Source organism: Trachypithecus francoisi, unplaced genomic scaffold (assembly GCF_009764315.1).
Source record: "Trachypithecus francoisi isolate TF-2019V2 unplaced genomic scaffold, Tfra_2.0 Lachesis_group2, whole genome shotgun sequence".
NCBI lineage: Eukaryota > Metazoa > Chordata > Mammalia > Primates > Cercopithecidae > Trachypithecus > Trachypithecus francoisi.
The window spans coordinates 156,509,931-156,533,172 of record NW_022681465.1 but is presented as its reverse complement, the minus strand read 5'-3'; the positions used below and the strand labels follow the sequence as shown (position 1 = coordinate 156,533,172).

At 47.5% G+C, this 23,242-nt stretch overlaps 1 long non-coding RNA gene across 2 annotated transcripts; it reads left to right on the top strand.

Moving 5' to 3' along the window:
- The first annotated feature begins 231 nt into the window (after window positions 1–231).
- Window positions 232–22,247, top strand: LOC117064603. Of its 2 annotated transcripts, none has more exons than XR_004429552.1 (3): window positions 232–318; window positions 18,342–18,414; window positions 22,165–22,247. It is a non-coding gene; the product is annotated as an uncharacterized LOC117064603 (long non-coding RNA). The 2 variants fall into 2 exon arrangements; XR_004429551.1 differs by lacking the exon at window positions 232–318 and adding an exon at window positions 2,279–2,340.
- Window positions 22,248–23,242: the final 995 nt, after the last annotated feature.

Below are 23,242 nucleotides of genomic sequence, written 5' to 3'. Positions count from 1 at the left end.
CTGAAGGTCCTAAAACTCTGTTGTGCCGACTCATTTCCTTGTTGGTAGAAGAGGAGAGATGAGCTTGAAAGTGCCTGTCTCTGTAATGCTGAATTGTGCAAGACATTTCCTGAAAATAGCTTACAAAAGCAACGCAGCTATGCTATTAGAGGAAAAGTGATCTTCCCATCATGGAAATGAAGACAGGATTTTATTCAAATTGCAAATACGAACCCGCTCCCATTCTATTCCAGGTTATTTTATACAAAAATGCTTTAAGACATAGCTGCTGTCCTTGAGGAGTTTGTGTCTGCCTGGAGACTTGGGGATGAGGATCGGGTAAGGAGAGGAGCAAGGGGTGCTGAGGAAAGAGTACTTATTTGGGTCAGCCAGACATGTGCATTAGAACTTGGGTGACCAACTGCCTCAGTTTGCTTGGGGCTGGGGGGTTTCCTAGAATGCAGGACTTCAGTGCTAAAACCAGGATGGTTCCAGACAAACCAAGACGAGGTGGTCACCCCCAAAATTAGCAAACCTCCCTATGCCTCCATCTTCTTATCTGCAAAATGGAGATAACAACAAACTCTTCAAGTTCATGTATGGGAGACGTGAATGTGGGAAGATTCATAATGCATGTGGCATTGGAAGCATGGGTGTAGGAATCCTTTAATATGTTATGAAGGGATGAGAATCACACAGAGCTGTGGAATGTTCAGGAAAGGACAAAGCCAGCATGAGCCAAAGAGACTTGGGGAAGCCTGCATGAAGGGAAGAGTGCTCCAGAGGGGCCCTGAAGAACTAACAAGGCTGGGTCTGAGATTGTATGAGGAGATTTGATTATCTTGGAATAAAACATGAGTGATTCTAGAAATAACTTCTTCCCTGCTACCCCCACTTCTGTTTTGCAGGGTTTAGCTACTGCTCTGCTATGATTTGCAACCCCCACCTGTCCCCACTTTTCCTTGGGATTCTCTTATGCTGTGCCATCAGCGGAGCCCTCCCTTCCCAAAACACCTGCTCATTAACAGGCCACCCGCCCCCTCCCCATGAGAGGTGTCTGGTGAGCCAGGATTAGGGAAACTTAAGCTCAGAGAGGTTAAGTGACTTGCCAAGAATCACCCAGCAGATCAATTTTGGATCCAGAAACAGGAACCAGATGTCCACACCTTACTCCGTGCTGACTTTGGAAGGCGGAGTGTGGGGCCCAAGAGGTCCCAACAGACAGGGTGAGCTCCTCTGGGAGAGACCAAGAATTCCAAAGCTGTCCTCTAATTCATGGTCAGAATTTCTCCCAAAGTGTGTCTTCAGGGAAGGCATTTTTTTTTTTTTTTTTTTTTTTTTAATAAAAATCAGCTTTGAGGATCCCCCACTGAGTTTGGAAGTTTTACATATGAATTTCTGACTTGTCATTTAGGAAAAGATGCCACGAGTGAAATCAATGAATTAAGGATTTGGCACAAGCTGTATCAAGTATCAAGTAATGAGCTTTCCGTTTCCCGTCACACATTCAGTGCTTCTCGATTCAGCCCAAATTGGCAAGAGTCAAGCTGGTTATTAAAGCAAAACCTGGAAAAGGCAATTAAGCACTCCCAGGGTTAAAAGGTTGGATTCAGTGGAAACACGGGTCATAAATTTTACTCACAGACAGACCTGCTATTCAGAGGCTGTGGCTCTCAAACCAGACACAGATGAGGAGGAGGGCTCCTTGCTCAGGGCTGGGTGATAAAAGGCACGGGTTGTGTGGGAGTCCTTCCTGGGAACCCAGTCCTGTGCTCTGCCCTGCTTCAGCAGGAGGAGGGAAGGTGGGAAAGAGTCAGGGTCTCCGGGACAGCTTGGTGTTGCTCTCCATGCTTCCCTGAAGGAGCCAGGCACTGCATGGGGCATCTTGTGCGTGCCTCTTGGGCATTTAGAAATAGTCTGAAACACCATCCCCACTTGCCCAGGGTATCCTGGGATGCAGGGCTTTCTGTACTATAACTAGAAGAGTCCCGGGCAAACCAGGACAGGTTGGTTACTCTATAAATGACCCTGATCTTTTTGTGAGATTCCTTATTACCTGCCCCCAAATCTTGCAAGATGTCTAAAACCAAAGATGCTAGATTTAGACTTCGTGCCCGCACCTCTAGAGCTGTAAAGTGGAAATCACATATTCCACCTGGGGTTGTGTAAGGCTTAAGTGAGATTAGGTAGATGAGTGTGGAGCACAGGGCACGGACTCTGACACAGTTGCTGAACAGCTGCAGAGTCCATGTATCATCTGGCCCTTGCTCAAGTGTGGTTGGTGTCAGGAGCCTTCCACTCAACCCTGCAGCAGCCTAGAAACATGGCTCAGAGAAGTCCGGAGTCCTGCCCAAGAGCTACGTGAGTTGTGTTCTTCAAGCTAACAAATCTTTAAAAAAGAGGTAGGCAGGCTGGGCGCTGTGGCTCACGCCTGTAATCCTAGCACTTTGGGAGGGCGAGGCAGGCGAATCATGAGGTCAGGATATCAAGACCATCCTGGCTAACATGGTGAAACCCCGTCTCTACAAAAAAATTAGCTAGGTGTGGTGGCATGTGCCTGTAGTCCTAGCTACTCAGGAGGCTGAGGCAGGAGAATTGCTTGAACCCAGGAGGCAGAGGGTTGCAGTGAGCAGAGATCGTACCACTGCACTCCAGCCTGGGTGAGAGGGCAAGACTCCATCTCAAAAAAAAAAAAAAAAAGGTCGGCAGTAGCTCATGCTAGTTCTTTGTCTGGCAGCGGGATTCTTTTCGGAGGAGCCAACAAGGAGGGCCAGTGTTTCACAGAGAATCAAATGTGCTGCCCTGTGAATGGCTTGATCGGTTTTCTGATTAAACTTATTTTGAATAATCTGCATCATGCAGGTGGAAAAATAGACAATTCAGATGGGTTATAGATTTGTTAAGGAGGCTCTTTTAGTGTTCAAGAATGTGATCCCACTTTGTCCTCTCAGAGGGTTATTTGCTGTTAAAAAGTGCCCCAGACAGAGGAGAAGTCACGGGGAAGGTAGGAAATGCCGTCTTTGAGAGCTTAGAGGAGTTGTGCTCTTGCATGTCTTAATCTCTTTGGAAAAAGTTACATAGCAGAGTGTCTCACTCCAAATTTACATGCAATGCAGTCATCCATGGTGATGCTGTTTCTGCTAATAATCTAGCAATTAAAATAGAATGTGGCTGCTAATTAAACCTGCCACTCAACTAAGAGATGAATATTTGTTTTCCAATGGAGCTGGATTTGATCCTGCCTGCCTTCCACTGAGCTGAAGACTGAAGATTTGGATTAGAATATAAGGTCCAATGAGTAAAGGTCCTCTAAGTGCTTTAAATTTTCCTTCTTTGAAGATGAAACCTTAATACCAGTTAAGATCAAATTAAACGCTCAAAACGAATTATCTTAAATTTCAAAAGTGTTTTTGTTTGGGATGCATTTTCATTGGTTCCCTCATTCAGTGTACTTTTTCCTTGTTTGATTCCATTTGTGAGTGGAATTTTAATACCTTAAGATGTTCATGGTTTTTTAAAAATTTAAACTGTCTTCATATTTATATTTAATTAAAACTTATACCTTTGGCTTGGTATATTAGCAGGGATCTAAAGGCTGCATAGTCTACTGTGGTAAATGTCAACAAGAGGACTCTGGGTTGGAAACCTGTTTCAGTTGCTATATAGTTAGGGAATTTTGCGTGAGGTCAAAGAGAGGAATGGGTCAAGCCTGAGTAGGCTGAGCAGTTCTCCTTGGTAGGGGCTATCCTGTGAGCCCCACACTGAGGGGAACTGATTGGAATATGGGGACTGCTTCTGCCTAGTGACTCAGGAGCCTCTCAGAGGCTCAGCTACAAAGGGGAGAAAGATGTGGTGGTATGCCAGGTCTCTCTCATGTGTCCAGACTTGCCAGCCTTGGGTAGGATTGACATGTGTACCTCCACAATCTTCTCCTGTGCTCAGGGCAGATATCACTAATCCATCACTTCACTCTTTCTTGTTGAGGCAAGACAGGCTCTGAAGCCCTGTCACCACCTGACACCACCAGTGTCAAGCAGCCACTACCAACTGAATGGAATTGGCCCCAAAGTGAAACGTAGCTGCCCTCCTAGCTTTGCAGCAACCTGCCTGGGCACCTGCCATGGGAGAAAGGAGGGGGTCTGAGGGAATAGAGGAGGAAGGGCTTTTGGGGAGCAACCTTCCACAACCTGAATGAGGCCTGCCGGGTCCCTGCCCGCACAGTGTGAGGGCGTGTGGGGTGATGGGTCTCCCCAGCCTCCCAGACAAGCCATAAGCCTCTCAGACCCTTTGTCCTACAGGTTTCTGGGGTCTGCAGAATGAAACACTCTGGAGAAAAAAAGCGTTTCTTTACCAAGTTTAGGAGATACACTTGAAAGACTGCGATAAGGGTGTGTCTGGTGAGCTCCAGGCACCGAGCCCACCTTTTCCACCCTGTCAGGGGTGTCTTCCCAGACAGAGTGTCTCACAGGAAGCCAAACAGCCCCACGGTGGGCAGGAATGAATGGCTGGGCCTGCACAGAGACTGGGAGGGACTTTAAAGAAGACTCTTGGCTTCTGGATGAAACACCACGGGTCTCCTGGGCGGCCTGGTGTGCTGTATTAACTATTTTTATTGAACCGCTGAGTACACAGATGTGTCCCGCCCACACAGGCTTCCAGAGGCCCCATCCTAGCCACAGGCTCTGTGGAGGGAGGGCTGCGGAGGTTAAAGCCATTTGAACTGTTTTCACCTTGAGGTACATGAAGATGAAACCAATTCCCCGTTAGAAATATCTAAGCATCCTTGATATATTTACATATTTAAGGATGTAAAATGGCTCCCCAGAAGTGGCTGCAAGCAATAATATTAAATAAAATAAGAACTCTGTCAGCTCCCATTGCTCTACTTTGCCTTTTGCTCCCTGGAAATTCTTTAGCCACGGGGCAGCCAGATTGATGATTTTATTTATTTATTTATTTACTTTTATTTTTATTTTTTTTGAGACAGAATCTTGCCCTGTCACCCAGGCTGGGGTGCAGTGGCATGATCTTGTCTCACTGCAACCTCCAGTTCCCTGGTTCAAGCAATTCTCCTTTTCAGCCTCCTGAGTAGCTGGGACTACAGGCACATACCACCATGCCCGGCTAATTTTTGTATTTTTAGTAGAGACGAGGTTTCACCATATTGACCAGGCTGGTCTCAAACTCCTGACCTCAGGTGATCCACCCACCTTGCCCTCCCAGAGTGCCGAGATTACAGGTGTGAGCCACTGCGCCCGGCCCAGATGGATGATTTTATAATTTAATTCTTCAAAGGCTTCCCAAGCCACTGAGTGTGAAATCCCAGCTCCTCACTGAGACAACATACAGGCTGGGCATGAGCCAGGTGGTCGTGCCCATCACCCACCTCTCCTCCTGGCAGCCCTCGGTTTTGCATTTGCATCTTCCTGCTCCTCAAAACACCAACCTAGTTCCGGCCTCGGGCAGCTGCGCTAGCTGGTCCCTCTGCCTCTACCACTCTTCCCTGGATACTTGCGGGGTGGCTGCTCCTTGTCATTCATGAGTCAACTCCAAGTCCCCTCTGCAGAGACCATCCCTGTCCATCCAGTCTAAGGTAGTGGCCTTCCTGTCCTCCAAAGTCCTTCTGTGCTATTGCCCTGCTCTGTCTTCACAGCCATCTGAAATTCTTGTGCTTTTTTTGTTTTTCTTGCTTATTGTCAATCTCCTCTACAAGAATGTAAGATCTATGAGAGCAAATCTGGTGCCTGGCATGGAGTCTGTTCTCAATAAAAATTTGACAACAAAAAATTTTGCTGGGTGTTCTGGGATCAGATCATTGTTTTCTTTCCTTGTATTTTCCCAGCATGCTTTGCAGGTGGTGGGTTGCAATGGGCACAGCCCCAGCCCTCCTGCCCCTGGTATGCCAAAATGATTCATGCACAGGCCTCGGTGGCCCTTCTCCCTTCAGCCCCTGCTTGACACTGAGAATGCACTGCCTCCCACCCACAGGGATTTCTCTCTGGCCAGCCCCCCACCTCGGGCAGCTGTGCTGGCACCTTCCTCCCATCTCCTGTGCTGGAGGCGGCTGTGTTTCTTCCTGGACCCCAGCCGGAGGACAGAGGCTCCTGGGAGTCTCTCCTCTGATGCTGGCCACATGTTTTTGCTCCTGCCCCAATCTTCTTTCCAGGATATGGGCTCTTGGGTTCAGAAGTAAACAAATTCCCAGCAGCTCTGGGATGGGAGGGAGGTTGGCTCTTAATCTTAAGTCACTTGGCAAGAGAGAGAATGCAAAAGTCTCTCCAAAAGCAGGATGTTTGCCACTTCACAGTCGAGACAGCCCATCCTAACCCAGGAGGACACAAGTCTGCAGTCTCTACCATCTGCCATGACATAGGGCAAATCCTGCTGCACATTGACCTCTCTGAGCCTCAGTGTCATCACCCACAAATGGGCATGGCAATAGCATTAAAACCCAAGGGCGACTGTGGAAAGTAAACAATGCAACACATGCACAGAAAGTGCCTGGCTCAAGCTCAGTGTCAAATATCTGGGAATGTCAGGAAGTGTCAGCAGAATGCATTGCAGCAAGACCGCCAGGTAGGGCCCAGATTGACTTGGTGCGCAGGGGATGAGCCAAAGAGGGGTGAGGCAGAGCCCTCCCTTCTGCTACCAGTTGAGGGCAAGCTGGGAACATGGGTCATCTAGGGACCACTTTAATGCAAAAGTTCATAGTACTGTCAGGATGTTAGGTGCTCTGAGTGAGAAGGATCACTTATCTTGGATCATGTGTGCCAAATTCTGTGCCAGACACACAGTAGGTATGAAGGAAGAGAGAGATAGTCCTGGCAATGAATTCCAGAAGGGCAAGGATGCTGAGTGAATGCTGGGTGAGTGAGTGAATGAATGAATGAATGAATGAATGATTAAATCTAGAATCATGGTCTCCTTGGGTCCCTGTGTTCTCTCTGCTGGGCCCTTCCCTACCTGCCAATGCAAATCCACAAAATGGAACTAGGACAGGTCCTGGATTGTCACTGGAGGCAGGTTCTAACCTTGGAGGAGACCCATCTGGGAAACTCTGCTACATTGTCCCAGTTCCTATTGAGGCTTCATTCTCTCATTCCCTGTGCACCTGTGGGAGGCCTCCAGGTATGCTCATGGCTTGCCTGGGTCTTCCATACCAGGGAGCAGTTCCAGCCAAGCCTTTCCACCTCCTGCCAGTCACTGTGCCCAGTGCAGCCACAGGGGAGCTGGGTATGAACTGAAGGAGCAGGGAGATGGGGCTGGGACAGGGCCCCTGGGGATGAGGCATTGGACAATTGAAATTTCATCTCCCAGTGTTTACCTCAAGGAGAAAAGAAAGGTAACAGAAGGATAATTGAATTTTTTGAGAAGAGAAAGAAGCAGAATGCCTAAGTGTTTAAAAAGCTCTATTTAAATTTCTTGTCTGTAGCATGTACTCTAACCTATAATTATGGTTTTGAAAAAAAGGATAATTATGAAAATTTCTGGGCTCATTAAAGACATACAATTGACATCCAAAATTATTTGAGTTAGAAATGATGCTGGAATGTGTCTCTTTTAAAGAGACTCAGAGGAAGGAACTTTGCATTTTAAAACTCTAAGTTCCAGATTAACCGTGAGTGTCACAGGTCACCTCGGGTAATGGTTCCCTTCAAAGGAGAGAAGCGACACAGAGACTGCCCCTCCACAGTGCCAGCTCAGCTCGGCTCGGCTCAGCTCGGCTCGGCTCGGCTCGGCTCAGCTCGGCTCGGCTCGGCTCGGCTCAGCTCGGCTCGGCTCAGCTCGGCTCGGCTCTGCTCGGCTCTGCTCGGCTCTGCTCGGCTCGGCTCGGCTCGGCTCTGCTCAGCTCTGCAAGCGTCGTTGGGCTTGGTAGGTGGAGATTTTCTGGTGCTGCCCGCACAGGGTGGTCACCGCTCCTTGAGTCAAGGGCTGTCTGAGAGCCCTGCTGGCTGTGTGTTTTGCTGGCTCATGACCTTGGCACATCTTTTCCCTTTTTGAGGAGTTAGACCAGTGGGAGTGTGCCCAGCTGGAAAACCTCCTTTGCCAGAGGCTGGACTCTATCCTTCTGTGAGCCCCAACTGCACCCTCTCATCTCCTGTGCCAATGCCATGATAAGAGTACTAGGTCCTACATAATGGGAAGGTAGACAAGTTGTGTGTCAGATGTGTTAGCAGAGCCAGTGGCATTGAGGTTGCAGGCAAGTGCTTCCTGGAGACACAGGACATGCCAGAGGCTTCTTCCAGGGCCTGAAAGAGAGTTGTTCCCGGTGTATCTCCAGAGTGATAGGAATACATCAGCAGGCTCCTGTCTGCCAGGTGAGCTGCCAGGGTTAAACTCTGAAAAACTGGGCTGCAGGCATTTGTTCCCAAGATCACAACCTCCAAAGGCCTTTCTTCCTGGCCTCATGAGAAACCCTTCCCCTCACGGCTTTCCGTTGCCTCTGACCCAGGCTCCTACATCACCTTGCCTGGACCTGCCACCCCACTGTCCAGATTGTCACTGGGCCATGCCGGGGATTCTGACGTTCATAGCAATCAGGCCTCGCCACCTTTAGATCTGCATCTGCCTATGAGGAGCTGCCTAAATCACATTATCTACCAAGTTGTCAGTGCAGGGAGGCCTCTAAGAACCAGCTGGGCTTCAAGGGGACGAGGGTCACCTGACACCCTCAGTGCTGTCTCCTAATGGTCACCTTAAGGCCCTGGGCTGGGACCTGCTATGGTTCTCACGGTCACTATAAGGTCACATTGTAGTGATCTGAGTTAGTAACAAGCAGCTTAGTGCCCATGGTTGTACACAGGGAAGTCAACTTATCTTTTTCTTTGGCTGATGGTTCTTAAGCCAGCTCTCTGTGGCCTGTGGTCAGTCAGCAGAACTATGTGGATGGGTCAAAGCCATGACTCCAACAAAAGTCCTTTCTTAGAACTGATACTATCTTCAGCCTGAAGCTTAAGAAAAGTCTGATCCTATAAAGAACTTGAGTGTTTCCTTATGGCTCTAGCAACCACTACAGTTTTTAAAAAATAATAATAATTTGAGTTGGATCATACACTTAAATGTAAAACCCAGAATCAAAAAGCTTCTTGAAAAAAAGATATTGGAAAGAATATCTTTATAATCTTGGGGTAGGCAAAGATTTCTTAGGTCGAATACAAAAGGCACTAGCTGTAAAAAGAATAAATTGATCATTAACAGTAAAAGTTTCTGGTTTTCATAATCAAAAGATACCAATAAAGAAATGAATAAGTCATTTGAAATACATATATTTGAAATACATGCATCTGATAAAGGAATTATATCCAGAATATATATTTTTAAAATTTCTATAGATCAGAAAAAAGGACAAACAAGTTAATTTATAAAATGAGAATGGAGATCTCACAAAGGAGGATATGTGAATGGCCAATGTGCACATGAAAAGATGCTCAAGATCATTAGTCATCAGGGAAGTGCAAATCAAACCACCGTAAAATATTAATTCACACCCAATAGAATGATGAAAATAGAAAGGACAGATAACACCAAATGCTGGTGAGGATATGCAATGAATGGAACTCTCATACAATACTGGTAAGAACATAAACGATGAAACCACTTTGGAAAACAGTTTGGCAGTATATCTATAATATGATCCAGTGATTTGATTTTAATTATTTACCAGAGAGAAGTAAAAACACATGTCCGTACAGAGACTTGTACAGGAGTGTTTATAGCGAACTTATTTATAATAGCTGAAAGCTGGAAACAAACCAAGTGTTCATCAACAGGAGAATAGATTTTTAAATGTGATGTATACATTACAATGGGATATTATGCATCAAGGAGAAAGAACAAACTACTAACACCTGCAACAATATGGATGAATCCCCCAAAAACATCATGCTGGGGGAAAAAAAGCCGGACGTGGAAGAACAAGGCCAAGAGATACATGACATGATTCCATTTAAATGAAGTTCTAGAATAAGCACAACTTATCTATGATGATGGAACTCAGAAAAGGTTACTTCTGGGAGCAAGGAGGCCGAGAGTGACTGAAAAAGGGCACAAGGGCACTTCCAGGGTGACTGGAGATCGGGTCTGTACAATTGTCAGAACTCATCAACTGGAACACTTGAGATCTGTGCATTTTATTTTATATAACATGTTCTATATTTCATGACTTGATTTTAAAAACAATGTCAATAGCCAGCATGAACTGAGGACTCCCCCTGTGCGGCACAGTGATAGACTGCCTAGTGAGGGTCTCAGCAGTGGTCACAGCCACCTGATGGGTAGGTGTTGAGAGAGGAGCTTCTTAGTCATGCAGCATGCATTATTATCTGGTTCTTTAATATCCCGTCTCTTATTACACTTTCCAGTGCTCCCTGAAAACTTGTATCAAAAGCTGTCCTGACACCCTGTTTTTGCTAATGAGGACATGGAGTCTCTGAGGGGTTACAAAGCCACGGAATGGGGGAGACAGAATCTCAACTCCATGGCCTGAAGCCTTATTCCCTTTCATTCTGTCTGCCCCTCATTTTGTTATCTCTGAGTCCCCGCCAGCATTTGACACATGGCCTTGTAGTCCTGCACTTAGAAAATGGTATTGGGCTGGGCACTGTGACTCATGCCTGTAATCCCAGCACTTTGGGAGGCCAACTCCTGAGGTCAGGAGTTTGAGACCAGCCTGGTCAACATAGTGAAACCCCATCTCTACTACTAAAAATACAAAAAGCAGCCAGGCCTGGGGGCACGCGCCTGTAATCCCAGCTACCTGGGAGGCTGAGACAGGAGAATTGCTTGAACCCAGGAGGTGGAGGTTGCAGTGAGCTAAGATCATACCACTACACTCCAGCCTTGGGGACAGAGCAAGACTCTGTCTCAAAAAAAAAAAAAAGAAAAGAAAAGAAAAAAAGAAAGAAAATAAAAGAAAAAAATAAATGGTATTGGACTGAAAATGTGAATTTTAGTCAGCCAAATATTGAGTGAATGCCTGCTAAACATCAAATGCTATGCTAGGGGCCGAGGACAGTCATGAAGGAGGGTGCCCAGCCTCTAGAGCCCCCCTCCGGGAGAGGCCCCTGTGGGCAGATGTCTGGTGGCCCCTGCATGTTTGCTGTTCCTTGTGCTCCTCCCTGGCTGTCTCCAGACCTATGGCCCAGGCTTAGGTTTTATATTTTGTGGCCCAGGTTGTAAATGCTGTTGTCAATGGTGCAGGCACGCTCCTCTCTTCATAGGCACCCTGTCTGAGAGAGAGTTCTGCAGTTCCCTCAGGCTCTGGGTGCCTACCTGGGCCTCTGCATGGCTCCCCATGTCTGGAACTCTAGCAGGGGTGCACCTGCCAGTAACAACACAGTGGATGCCACCTGTGCACGTGCTCTGAGGCCCGTCAGGCCTGCCTCTGCTCCCAGCTTCTAAGGCAGATTTGGTGCAGGTTGAGGCATGACAGGGTCTCATAAATCACAGGGGGCCCGGGACCTGGGGGAGCTCACTTTCCTGCCTTGGAATCAGGAGGCAGCTCTTCTGGGCTCTATCCTGCCTATAGATCTGGCAATGGGCCATCCTCCACTGTCATCTGCACAGAGTGAGCTGGGGACCCGCAGCTCTTCCCATTCCTAGAGTATTGTCAGTCACCAATTCCAGTGGTAATGGACTCAGTAGCTCCCATCTTCCTCAGAGTATGGGCCCTCAGGCCTCCAGTCATGAACCCCCAGGGACTGATGCTCAGCCTGCCTGCCCTGGTCCACTTGGCCCAGGCTGTGTACCACCCTGCTCTCCCCCCATCAGCTCTGATTACTGGGAACCAAAGCTTCAGTGACATGGCTGGTGATGGCTCCATCTAGATCACATCCTGAGGTTCAACACCTTCACATCTTGGGAGTTTTTTTCTGATGATCACCTCTACCCTATTCTCACCCTCCTTGTTACCAAAGTTAGCCAGACTGCCTATGCCTAAGTGAGGGACCTGGTGACCTGCTAGGAGCAGTATTTTTAGGAACATAACCCCCCCACACACATATACACCCTGAACACTGAATTGCATATTGCAAAGCTTTTGCTGTGCATTTTTTCATTCATTCCCAATGTCATCCTGTAAGGTACACAATAAAGGACTGTCCCTCCCACTTTTAAAGAAGGAAATAGGCCCCAAAACTCTTGGTAGCATAGCCCATGGCCTTTGGTGGTATCTGAGCCAGCAGACTAATAGGCAGCCCATGCTCCATGTTCCCTTGGCAGATCCTCATGTGGTCCAGATCTGGGCGTTCCTCATATGTGGCCAGATGGGCTATATGGAGTGTATCCTTGGGTGAACTGGAGATGGAACCCAGCAAGATCAAAACAGAAGCAGTCTTGCCCCTGCCAATCTGTCCTCCACATGGAAACAAGAGTGATTATTTCCGTCTGAAAAATTAATCTGACCATGTCACTCTTTTGCTTAACATCCTTATTGTGTCCCCAGGGACTGGGCTCCATGCTTTATATGTTTATCTCTTTAATCTTGCAGAAATTCTAAGAGGTAGATGTTACGATGTTTACATACGGATGAGAAAGATGAGCCTGGAGATACTGCATTTACTAACTTGCTGGAAATCATAGCAATTGCAGGGGTGGGAATTTGACTACAAAGTCTGTACACTAAGCCACCTCATGCACTGCTTCCTGCTTTTTCATTTTTCTCTAACTTATCTATAGTGGGTTCCATAATATCCTCCCAAAAGATATGTCCACATCCTAATGCCTGGTACCTGTAAATGTGACCTTATTTGCAAATGGGTCTTTGCAGGTGTAACCAAGTTAAGATGAGGTCATGCTGGGTTAGGGTAGGCCCTATAGCCAATGACCAGTGTCCTCATCAGCAGGCCGTGTGAAGACACAGAGACACGGGGAGGATGCCATGTGATGACAGAGGCAGGGATGGGAGTGATGCGTCTAAAAGCCAAGGAAGGCTGAGGATTGCCAGCACCTGCCAGAAGGCGGGAAGAGGCAGGAGTGGATTCTTCCCTGGGACCTTCAGAGTGAACACGGCCCTACCAATCCATTGATTTTGGATTTCTGGCCTCCAAACTATGAGATAACAAATTTCCATTGTTTTAAGCCACGGGCAAAGTTTGTGGTATTTTGTTATGACATCTGTAGAAAAGCAATGGACCATTTTATTCTTACAGTCAGGAGAGTCCGGACCATGCCTGGTGCTGTGTCCTCCTCCTAGAGATTTTCAATACCCAGCCACATAGGAAAGGCTCTGAGAAGCACCAAAGCCAGGAAGCCTGTACAATACTGTTAAATCATGCGTTTCCCAAACAAATTTGACCTTGGGATCCCATTCTCACAAAACACATGTTAGCATGGCGTGAAACTGGAGCTCCCAGCAGCACCCTTTGAGAAAGGCTATTCAACACCAAACCAGCCTCCTTTGTGGCTCACACGGGGCCAGAATGGAGTCACGCACAGGACCCTCTTCAGGAAAACACATTCTTTTTGATTGAATGTACTTGAGCTTATTCATCATCTCTGACAGCCCCTTCGCACTCTTATCAGCGCTGGAAAATAAAAGGCCTCAAGAAATTTAATAATTATAGAAGTGGCTATGAAAATGCCATTCACCGTGAGCAGTGAACAAGATGGTAATATGTAATACTGGACAGGGGCCCGCAGGCAAATAGCAGAGGCAGATGCACAGGCTTGTGTTGTTTTGCCTAAAGTGTGAAAGACAGAAGTCTGAAATGTGGAGCTGCTCTGTGAGAACTCCACATTAGCTTCTGCAGAGGAATTGCCCCAAAGGCAAACCTGAAATGTTCAATCACTACTCAGAGATGCTTCAGCATGCCTCCATCTCTGAGCCAAGAATGCCTCAGAGACAACCCCACAAGGCAGCCTAGTGAGGCCTCCCTTTTGTTTGCAGACAGAGGGTGACAAGTTGCCTTTTCTTACCCTCTGAGGTTGCAGATAACAAGGCCATACACTTGCTTAGTTTGCAAGGAGCTGTTTCCGCACCTGGCCCTGCTGTATTCTAACAGGGTGGGCATTTTAAAATAAGCTCAGGTAACATAACTGGCATCCTACCACCCACAGTTTCCCCACAACCCGTCTCTGCCTGGTTAACGTCTCAGAAAAACATCACTTCCTCCAGGAAGCCTTTTTTGACTCTCAAGTCTACTCCGTTCTCTTGCTTTACTCTCCCCCTGGGAACCCTGTGAGTGCGTCCTGCTTTGAGACACTGACTGACACCACACAGTGACTTGTTCAGCGACTGGCTGTGCCAGACCATGGGCTCTGTGAGAACTGGATGGTCATGTTCACCACTGTGTGCCCAGCACTAAGCATGAATACACATCTGCCCTCTTCTCCAGGGCCCACTCAATCTCCACTGCTTCGCCAATTAGCATCCTTTTTCTGCGTGCCATGCCCCTAAGATCTGGGGGGAAAGGACCGCAGAGTCATGAGCACCCTCTTGGTTCTCCTTGTACAATGCCAGACTCAGTGTTTGGTGTTTACAGAAGCCTCACATTCTTGCAAAGATTTCCACCCTGATATGCAGCAAATATCTGTGTCAATTTGGACCATTCAGTTAGTGTTCTGGCTGTCACATTCCATTTTGGACCTGGCTTGAAGTTATGAAGAAGGCAAAGGTTTCAGTGATAGGTTCACACACTGTTCTGGGCTGAGGAGGCTCAGCGGGAGAGAGGAGCCTCTAGCTGGAGGATGTCGGGACCAGGAGGAAGTCTCTTTGCTATGGAGCAAATTACCTGAATGTGCATATTGGTGGCAAATCAGACTAAAAACAAGGCTGCTTTCTTCACTAGTTCAGCTTCTCGGCTGCTTTCTTCACTAGTTCAGCTTCTCAGTTATATCAGATGCCCCAGCCCCGGGCCTGTCTTTAACCCAGGCTTTGAGGCTTCAGATTTTTCGAAGATCTTTCTTATGCATCAGCAGCATAGATACTTTTGTTAAATATTGACTAGGGGTGGTGACAACATCTCCATCTTAAAGGAGAGAAAACTGAGGCCCAGAGATGTATGGTCCTTTGGCTAAACTCAGACTTGAGATTTCTGACTTCCAGACCAGTGCTATTTGGCCAGTTACTTTATGGGACACATGTCAGGGTCAGATTGGATCAAAGTTAACTAGCTTTATTATTTGTTTGTTTAATATTTACTGTGTTCCAGGAAGTATGTTAAGAACCTCACATGTGTGATCTCGTTTAATCTCTCTAGTAAGTCTTGGGGGTAGATATTATTATTGTTCCCATTTTATAGACAAGGAAACTGAGGGACAGAGAGGTTAAATAACTTGGCCAGCATAATACATTAATAAGTGACAGAGCCAGGATTCAAATCCTGTACTGGCTGATGGCCAGTGATAAAGCTGTGCTCTTAACTGACTTTTCTGGAAGCTTCTACAAATATCTGGGTAGCTTCCTGGCATTAGGCAGACTGCAGTGTGTGGTCTGGGTTGATGGTACAAATCCAGCAGTGTCTCTGACTGCCATTCAGGTGTTGGGTTGAGAGGAATGCTGAGGACAGCCTCTGATACAGGTAGGCATGGTCAGGATGGCTAAATGGGGGTTCAGGGGTGCCAGGAGAGCTCTTGGCTGAGCAAAGATGACCTGGGACAGGGAGGGATTGGTCGCTGTCTCTTGGGCCCGACTCTTGCTTGCTAGGCTCCAAAATCCCCTGTTGACACAACGCCTGTCCTCCCTGCAGGCCTGTGCTCAGAGCTCTCAGACCTGGACCCCTTGATTCAGAGCTCCATTCAGGCCTGCATTTTTGAGATTGCCTCACAGAGAGCAGCAGCTCTTGTGGCTTCTTTAGCTCAGCGCAGAGCAAGCAGCTGCCTTCATGGCAGTCCCAGTGCTGCTGTCACTGTTGATAAATGGAAAGGTTGGCTCTGCCATCTGGTCATGTGAGGCTTTGGGCATGTTCTGGAGCTTATCAGAGCTTTGATTTCTTCATCTATAAAGTGGGGATAGTAAGATTTGTTTCATGAGTCATGGTGAGGTGGCAATGAAATAATATCTGCAAGGTGATTAGCACACCGTAAATATTCCGTAAGTATTAAATGATGGCAGCAATAATGATGACAAAGCATAAGGTATGTTTCCAGCAAGTTTCAATTCATGCTAGACCATGCACTAACATAATTTAATACCTACATAAGTGGTAACCTTGCTTGGAAGAACAGATGACAACATAAAACTACCTGTATATAGTTAGCTGGAGCCAACCTTACGGTTTGTTATATCTGGGCTCTGGCTCTTAAAAACTGTGCAAGTTTAAGCAAGTTACTCAGCCTCTCTGAGCCCATCCACTCAGAAGAAATTTCACCTGCAGTGTGAGGACTGGGCCTTTGTTCCCAGGAGACGGAGCTAAGACTTCCCAGGGTATCCAGGATGCCCTGCTCCTGAGGGGTGCCTGGTCCCCATGGCAAAGTCTCCCCCCGACCACACCGGCAGGGTGCAGAGGCTGTTCCTAAGGGTGAGCTGGCCTGGCTGGAACACAGGCTGGTTTGTATAGCAGCTGTCCTACCTTTGTTCTCAAGAGTCTTTTACCTGTAACTGCTTTCTTTGAACTGGGCTGTCTTCCTGGCTGCACTTCTGGTCATTAGCCCAACCCTTTCTTTTCAAAGAAAGCCTCTTCTCTGTGAGAAGATGCCCAGCGTTTGAGGGCGCCCCACCCCACCCATTACACCTGGCACCTGGGTAAACATGGCCTTTCTGCTGGCCACTTCCCCAGGACAGGGCCTGACTCTGGGCTGGGCAGCCAGGAGGGAGATGTTTGTCATGAGCCTCCAGGACTCCTGGTGACTTGTGCCAGGCCCGGGGCTACAAAAGTGATTTACACCTTCTCTGCCCTTGAGTTGGATGTGGGAGGTACCATACAGCAAGAACAGGATCTCAGTGCTCAGGCAAGCTTTGAATCAAATTCTGGCTCTGCTGGTCACTGCTGTTTGTTTTGGTAAGACACTTAGCCTCACGTCCCCCATCTTTAAGCTGGTTGACAATATTACCCACTTCATCTTATCTCATGGGATAAGATGCACTTAGTACAGGGCCTAGCACATAAGAAATACTCAATATTTATCAGCCATCATCAGCACGTTGCCATTCTTTCTTGAGAAGCTCCCAGTTGTTATGGAGGCACGAGATCAGTGCTCTACGGTGGCAAGTACTAGATGTGGTGTGAGCATGGAGAAGGGGCACCTAGAGCTGCCTGGATGCCCAGAAGGTACCACCAGGATTAAGTGTGAAGAGGGAGCCCCTTGGGAGGAGCAGAGGGGTAATGGGCACAGTCTCCTCCCTCGAGCCACTGATGTGCAGACAGGTCTCAACTCCCCACCTGGGTCTGCATGACAGGCAGGTCATGACACATGTCACGAAAGAGCTGAGGAACAATGTCAGGCAGTGGTGGGTGAGGGTAGCAGCCCCTCTTCGCTTCAGTGATTGGGAAAATCTTCATGGGACAACCAGAATTCATGATGGATTCTAAGAACAGCTGCTTGTTGACCACGTAGGCCAGGTAGAGGAAAGCACAAAGAAGACATGGAAAACTCAGGAGGTGAGGGCATGGGTGTGCAGTGAGTGGATGAGTGGGCTTCGAGAGGGGGCCCTTCCAGTGAGGCATAAGGAAGCCAGGGCTGGGGGTATGGGCAGCAGGGTCCCCCGTGTGCTGCAGGAGCAGTGGGGTGGGGTGGGAAGCTGTCCAGGGAGGCTCCCAGGGTCCTTTATACACTTCTGTTGGGCATGGCCCTGTGTTTGGAGACTGAACTCATGGCCAGTAGACTACTGAAGGAGGGCATGTCCCTAGGGTCTGACCCCATCTGATGAACCAGCTCTGCAGCCCAAAAAGGAGGCCCTGTGCACTCTTGCTCCTGAATGTCTCCTCTCTTCACTGAAAACAAGAGTGTCTGTGACATTTCTTCTGCTCCACTCAGAGTAAAATCCAAACTCCCACTGAGTCTGCAAGCGCCTTTGTGATCTGCCCTTCCCAGATCCCTCCCTGAGTTAGTTTCTACTCCTCCCTCCTGCTTAATGCACTTCAGCCGCTTTGGCCTCCTTGTTCTTTTCAGACTCCCACCGCTCCCGTCCCTGGGACCCCGCTGCCCACCAAGCACACTGCTGCCCGAGAGCCTTTGCACCTGCTGTTCCCTCTGCCTGGAACACTTTCCCAGCTACTTTGTCACTGACTCCCTTTGCTCAGGTCCTTGCTCCAACATCCCTCTTCAGACAGGCCACCTGTGACCCCCTTAGCAGAAGCAGCCTCCCTCTCCCTCTCTTTCCTGTCCTCCTGTTTATTCCCTTACGCCCCTCGTCAGTCTGAAATGACTTCAAGTATTTTTTCATATGTTCATTCGTTCATATGTTGATTGTCTCTTTCCCTCAGCTTGTCTGCGAGGGCATGTAGCCAGGGAGCAGGACTGTCTTGTGGATTGCTGGACTCTGGTGCCTGGCTCGGGGTAAGCTTTGAGGTAGGAGAACAGTAAATATGTATTTATGAGTTGAGGGATGGATGGATGGACGGAGGGATGGATGGATGGATGGATGAATGGAGGGATGGATGGATGGATGGATGGATTGGCTAATTGAGGCCTCGGTGTCTGGAGCTGAGTGTGACAGAAGATGAAGTGGCCTGGGCAGCTGGGGCCCTGGGGCTGGGACATCCTTTCCCTGTTGGCTCTATGCCACTGTGACATGCACCCTCCAGCCTTCCAGGCAGCAGGGGCCTGGGATAGGGATATAGATTCTATCCATGAGCCCCTTTTTGTTTCCTAACTTTTTATTATAGAAACTTTTAAACACCTGCAAAAATAGAATAGCATAAACCATACCCATGTACCTGTCACTCAGCTTCGACAATGAGCAGCTCCGGGAAAATCTTGTTCATCTATTCTACACCCCACTTCACCTTGCAAAGTTATTCCAAAGCAAATCTATGGGCCCCTCTTTCATGTAGAGAGCTCAGAAGTACTTCCCGGCAAGTGTTTTCTGCAGGATCCCAGCATCTCTCTCTTCCCCATGTATCCTAAGTCCTCAGGTGCTCTGTCTTCTCCCTGAGTTAAACTGGCTCTCAATAAGAGATCTGCTAAATATATTCCCATTAAGCTATACATGTCTGAGATTTGCATGCTCACTGTGATGGTGCATTCATCCAAATTCTCTATGTTAATGGTGGAGTGTCAGGCCCCACCCCAATCAGGCAGAGATGTCCTAGTCATCCCAGGGCAACCCTGGACCACAGCTGGGTTCGAGTCTATAATGTTGCTGCTGTGGTGCCCTGCAGAGACTGGGGTAAGCGCATTGGAAGAAATGGTTGCTGTGAGCCAGTCAAGACCTGAGCTGGGCCTGGTTTGGGGAGAGCCCAGGTGTCTTCAGAATCATTCTTCATGACTTCTGGTGAAAGAACACATTTGAGAGAGAGCGAGTGAGCGAGTACCATGAATCCTAGCGGGGCAGGGCAGGCAGGCACTGCTTTTGAGAGGCGGGCTGGCTCTCATCACAGTCATGGCTATTCTCGCTTTCCTTGTAGAATATGACATTTGCTTTGCTTAAAGTTAGTAAAATGCCATTTTATTGGTAGTGTTTTTATTTAAGTTGCTTGACTGTCCCGCCAAGGTGATTTTATTATTACAAAATGTGGAAAACTCCATTCAAAGAAGAAAATAATACAAAACAGATTTTGGTTCGCATACTAAAATTCATTGGAAAATTGAGATCTCAACCCACAACTCTTCATGACAGTAAAACAAGGACCCCCAACAGCTCCCAGGGTATCCAGCCCCTGAGCCCAGACCAGCTCCCTGTGCTGCATTGTCCTGCTGCCCACTGAGTGGCAGAACCTGACAACTGGCCTGCCTCTGGGAAGGAGCTGGCATTGGCCTGGACTCCCTAGCCTTGGGCTCTTGGGCCAATTCCTCCAACCCCACCCAAGTCCTAGACTGACTCTCTGGCCAGATTCCCCCTGAATTTTGTGAGAAGCTGTGGGAAGAGCCCTGTTGGAGGCCAGTTCTTAACCCACAGGTCCTGGCTTGCAGCCATTAGGGAGCAGAATCAACCAGAGAGTCTGATACAAATCTAAATTCTTACACCCCACCCCAAAGGTTCGGACTCAGTACAGAAAGGGCAAGGCCCTGGAATCTGCATTTTAGTAAGCTAACCCTGGTGCTTTTGAAGCAGGGCACCATGGACCACATCCCAGAAGCACTGCTACGCCAAGAAGCACAGCGTGATGTTTAAAGGGCAGAGTTATTGGAGTTTGAAATTCTGTGTTTGAATCTTGGCTTGCTGACTATGTTACTCAACCTTTCTGAACTCTAGTTTTCTCCTTTTAAATGTAGATAATAATAGTATCTACATCATAGGATTCCTATGGTTTGTATAAGATAATGCCTTATGAGTTCAGCCAGTGCCAGGAACATTGTCAATACTTGATTCATGTTGACTGCTTTATTATTATTATTTTCTGTCATTCCTCAACTGCACATCTGTCCCCTACCTCCACCTTTCTCAAGAATATTATCACCTAGGTCGTTGGGTTTTTAAAAAGGCTCAGATTGACAACATTTACCAACTCCTGTGGGGTAAATTCTCCCACTATGGTCATTTTAAAGCTCACAACGTGATGACATTTAACACCCAGTTGGGAAGAGATGTGCACAGTTGGCCAATATAAGCTGGGAAAAACTGGCTCTGGCGCACCACCAGGAAGTCCCCTTTCACTGTGAGGCCCCAAGTGTGTTACTGCTGCCTTGGTTGGAGCTGGTAAATGCAGAGAAGGCTGTGAGCAGAGAGTCTGATGTAACTCTACCTCTTGCTGCAAAGGGCAGCTGGTTTTCGCACAGCTTTGCAGTCTGTATGTACTCATAGTTGATGCAGGAAATGGGAATTATAGCCTCAATTACTGTCATTGGGAACCTAGAGCAGAAATTATTATCAAAGGGGTGAGATGGCTCCAGATCACTAATATTTACCATTTGCCGTGGATTGCATGAAAGGGTATGATGCCTCTGAAGCCATTGCCATTTCTTTTGCTGGTTCTGGTTTTGTTCTGTCTTGTTTTGATCACTGACAAGGCAGGCTTATGTCATGAAACAAGTGTGGGTCTTGGAGCCAGACTGTCTGGGATCAAATCCCAGCACTGCTACATAACAAGATCTTTGTGACTTTGAGCAAGTTGCCTTACCTCTCTGGAGCAGTTTGCTCCTCTGTGCAAATAGGCATATTAATGAATGCATTGCAGTATTTTGAAATTAGACATAACATAGGTTATGTGCATAGGAAAGGACCTGGAAGAGAAAAGATGCTCAGTGAATGGAACCTCAACCTGTGACTTCCTAGGAAGAAGGCACTGGCCAAATGGCTTTTCTGAAGCCTTTTATCCAGGTGTTTAGATGCTCACTGATAACCCAGCCTCATTTGTACAGGAGAGAAGAGTGGACAGTTTCATAACACCAAGTTTCAAAAGTTTTATTTCCTCCTTGAAGTAATTTTTTCTGCATAAAGAAATATTAAGTTCTTTCCTTAAAATCCATCATGTGGATTTTTTAAACCAAATTTGGAGGATATATTTGGAAAGCTTTGATTTGAAATGTAAGTTGAATGGTTACATGGCACTTAGAAGCCTGGCCACAAAATAGGAAAAGATCCAAGATGGCAGAGCCACAAAAATGGCCCAAGTTCCCATTTGAGGAGAGCAGTGCAAGAGTTGCTTTACCAGAAATATTCACTGTGGACTTTCTGTGAGTAAGACATAAACCTCTTCTGCATGAAGCCATTGAGATTTGAGATATTTCTGTTGCATGAGCTAACATTAGTCAACCTTGATTAATACATCACACAAGCAACATGCACTTTGGGAAGCTTGGGAACCACTCAAAGAGACAGTCAGTCATATTCCAGAGCAGCTCAGCCAAGGCTCAAGAGGTGTCCTTAAGTTACTGCACTTGCCTTAGGCATACCAGCAGCAGCGAGAGGGAGGGGAAACCATTCGTAGCTTCAAATAGGAACCCCAGCCTGTGGGAAAAGAATTGCAATCCTCTCCCGGGGCTGCTTCACAAGTTGCTTTTGGCCTCATGGGTATGCTGGTGGGTTCTCTGGAGAGCCATGTGATCTGCTAGATTCGTGTTATTTGGAGGCAAGGAAAGCTTCAGTGCTAAGACCACTAGACAGTACTCTTCATTCACTTCATCTTTCTCCCATCTTCCTCCCAGGAACATACAGGACTTGTGCATAAAAAATGGAAGACTACTTTCAAGTTGCTACTGACCCCCAAGTCTTTCCAGCGCATTAAAATCTGTCCATCCTTTTGTGCCCTCTCCTCAGTGCCTGGACTGTATTTTTCCGTTGCTGGGGTTGGCACCCCATGATTGCTGATGTCTCCTGCACCCTCCTCCTCCTCCGTTTATTGATTACCCAGCCCTGTGGGCTCTTCCTATGCAGGTTTTCACCTGGATCCCTCTTCCTAAGGGCCACAGCTGCCACTGTCATAGACCTCAGAACTTTTTCACCTGGACTTCTGTAGCCACCCCTTCACTGGCCTCCCTGCCTCTAGCATCCCCCTCCCACCCAGGGATCCTGCACGCTACATTCTTCAGTCCCTGTGAAGCACAGTTCTCCCAACTACTCGCAAGTCTGCTTGAAAACTTCCCACGTCTTTGTTGGCCTTGACCCTGAATTGTCGATGATTTTCTAATGGAATCAGAGCATCTTTTGTTCCAAAGTTTTCTCATTGTTTTCTTTCAGTGGGATTGTATCTCCCGCCAGGCACACCCTACTGTTTTTGTGAAAATTATAGGCTGCAAATAACTGCTTAAGTCAACTGCCAGACGAGGTACTCTCTTCACAGGGAAAATTCCAGCTGTTGAACAAGTTTATGGGCTTTATTTTTGGAGCAAAGAATTCATCAAGTGAAGAACAGAATCTTCCAGGTGCTCAAACTCTACTCCTATCATAAAGCGGGAGTATGTCTCTCAGTGTTCTGTGTCTTTCAAGGTCAAATTTATGACCCTAATACTTATTAACTCTTTCTGGTGACTTCCTTGGGCCCTCTCTGCAGCCTTACAGTAGACACTTTGGAGAATACACAAAAAGAAACAAATACAAGAGACAAGAGAGAGGGCCTGAGGAAGAGATCAGTCTCCAGTCGGCTTCCCCTGAGACCTGACTGTGTTCCCTGCCTCAGGCTCCATGAGTTGATACCTCATCATGAGGATACTTCTGGCTTATGCCTGGTAATTTCCTCAACCCCAACAGTTTCAACTGAGACTCACCAAAAGATCACCTTCCTCC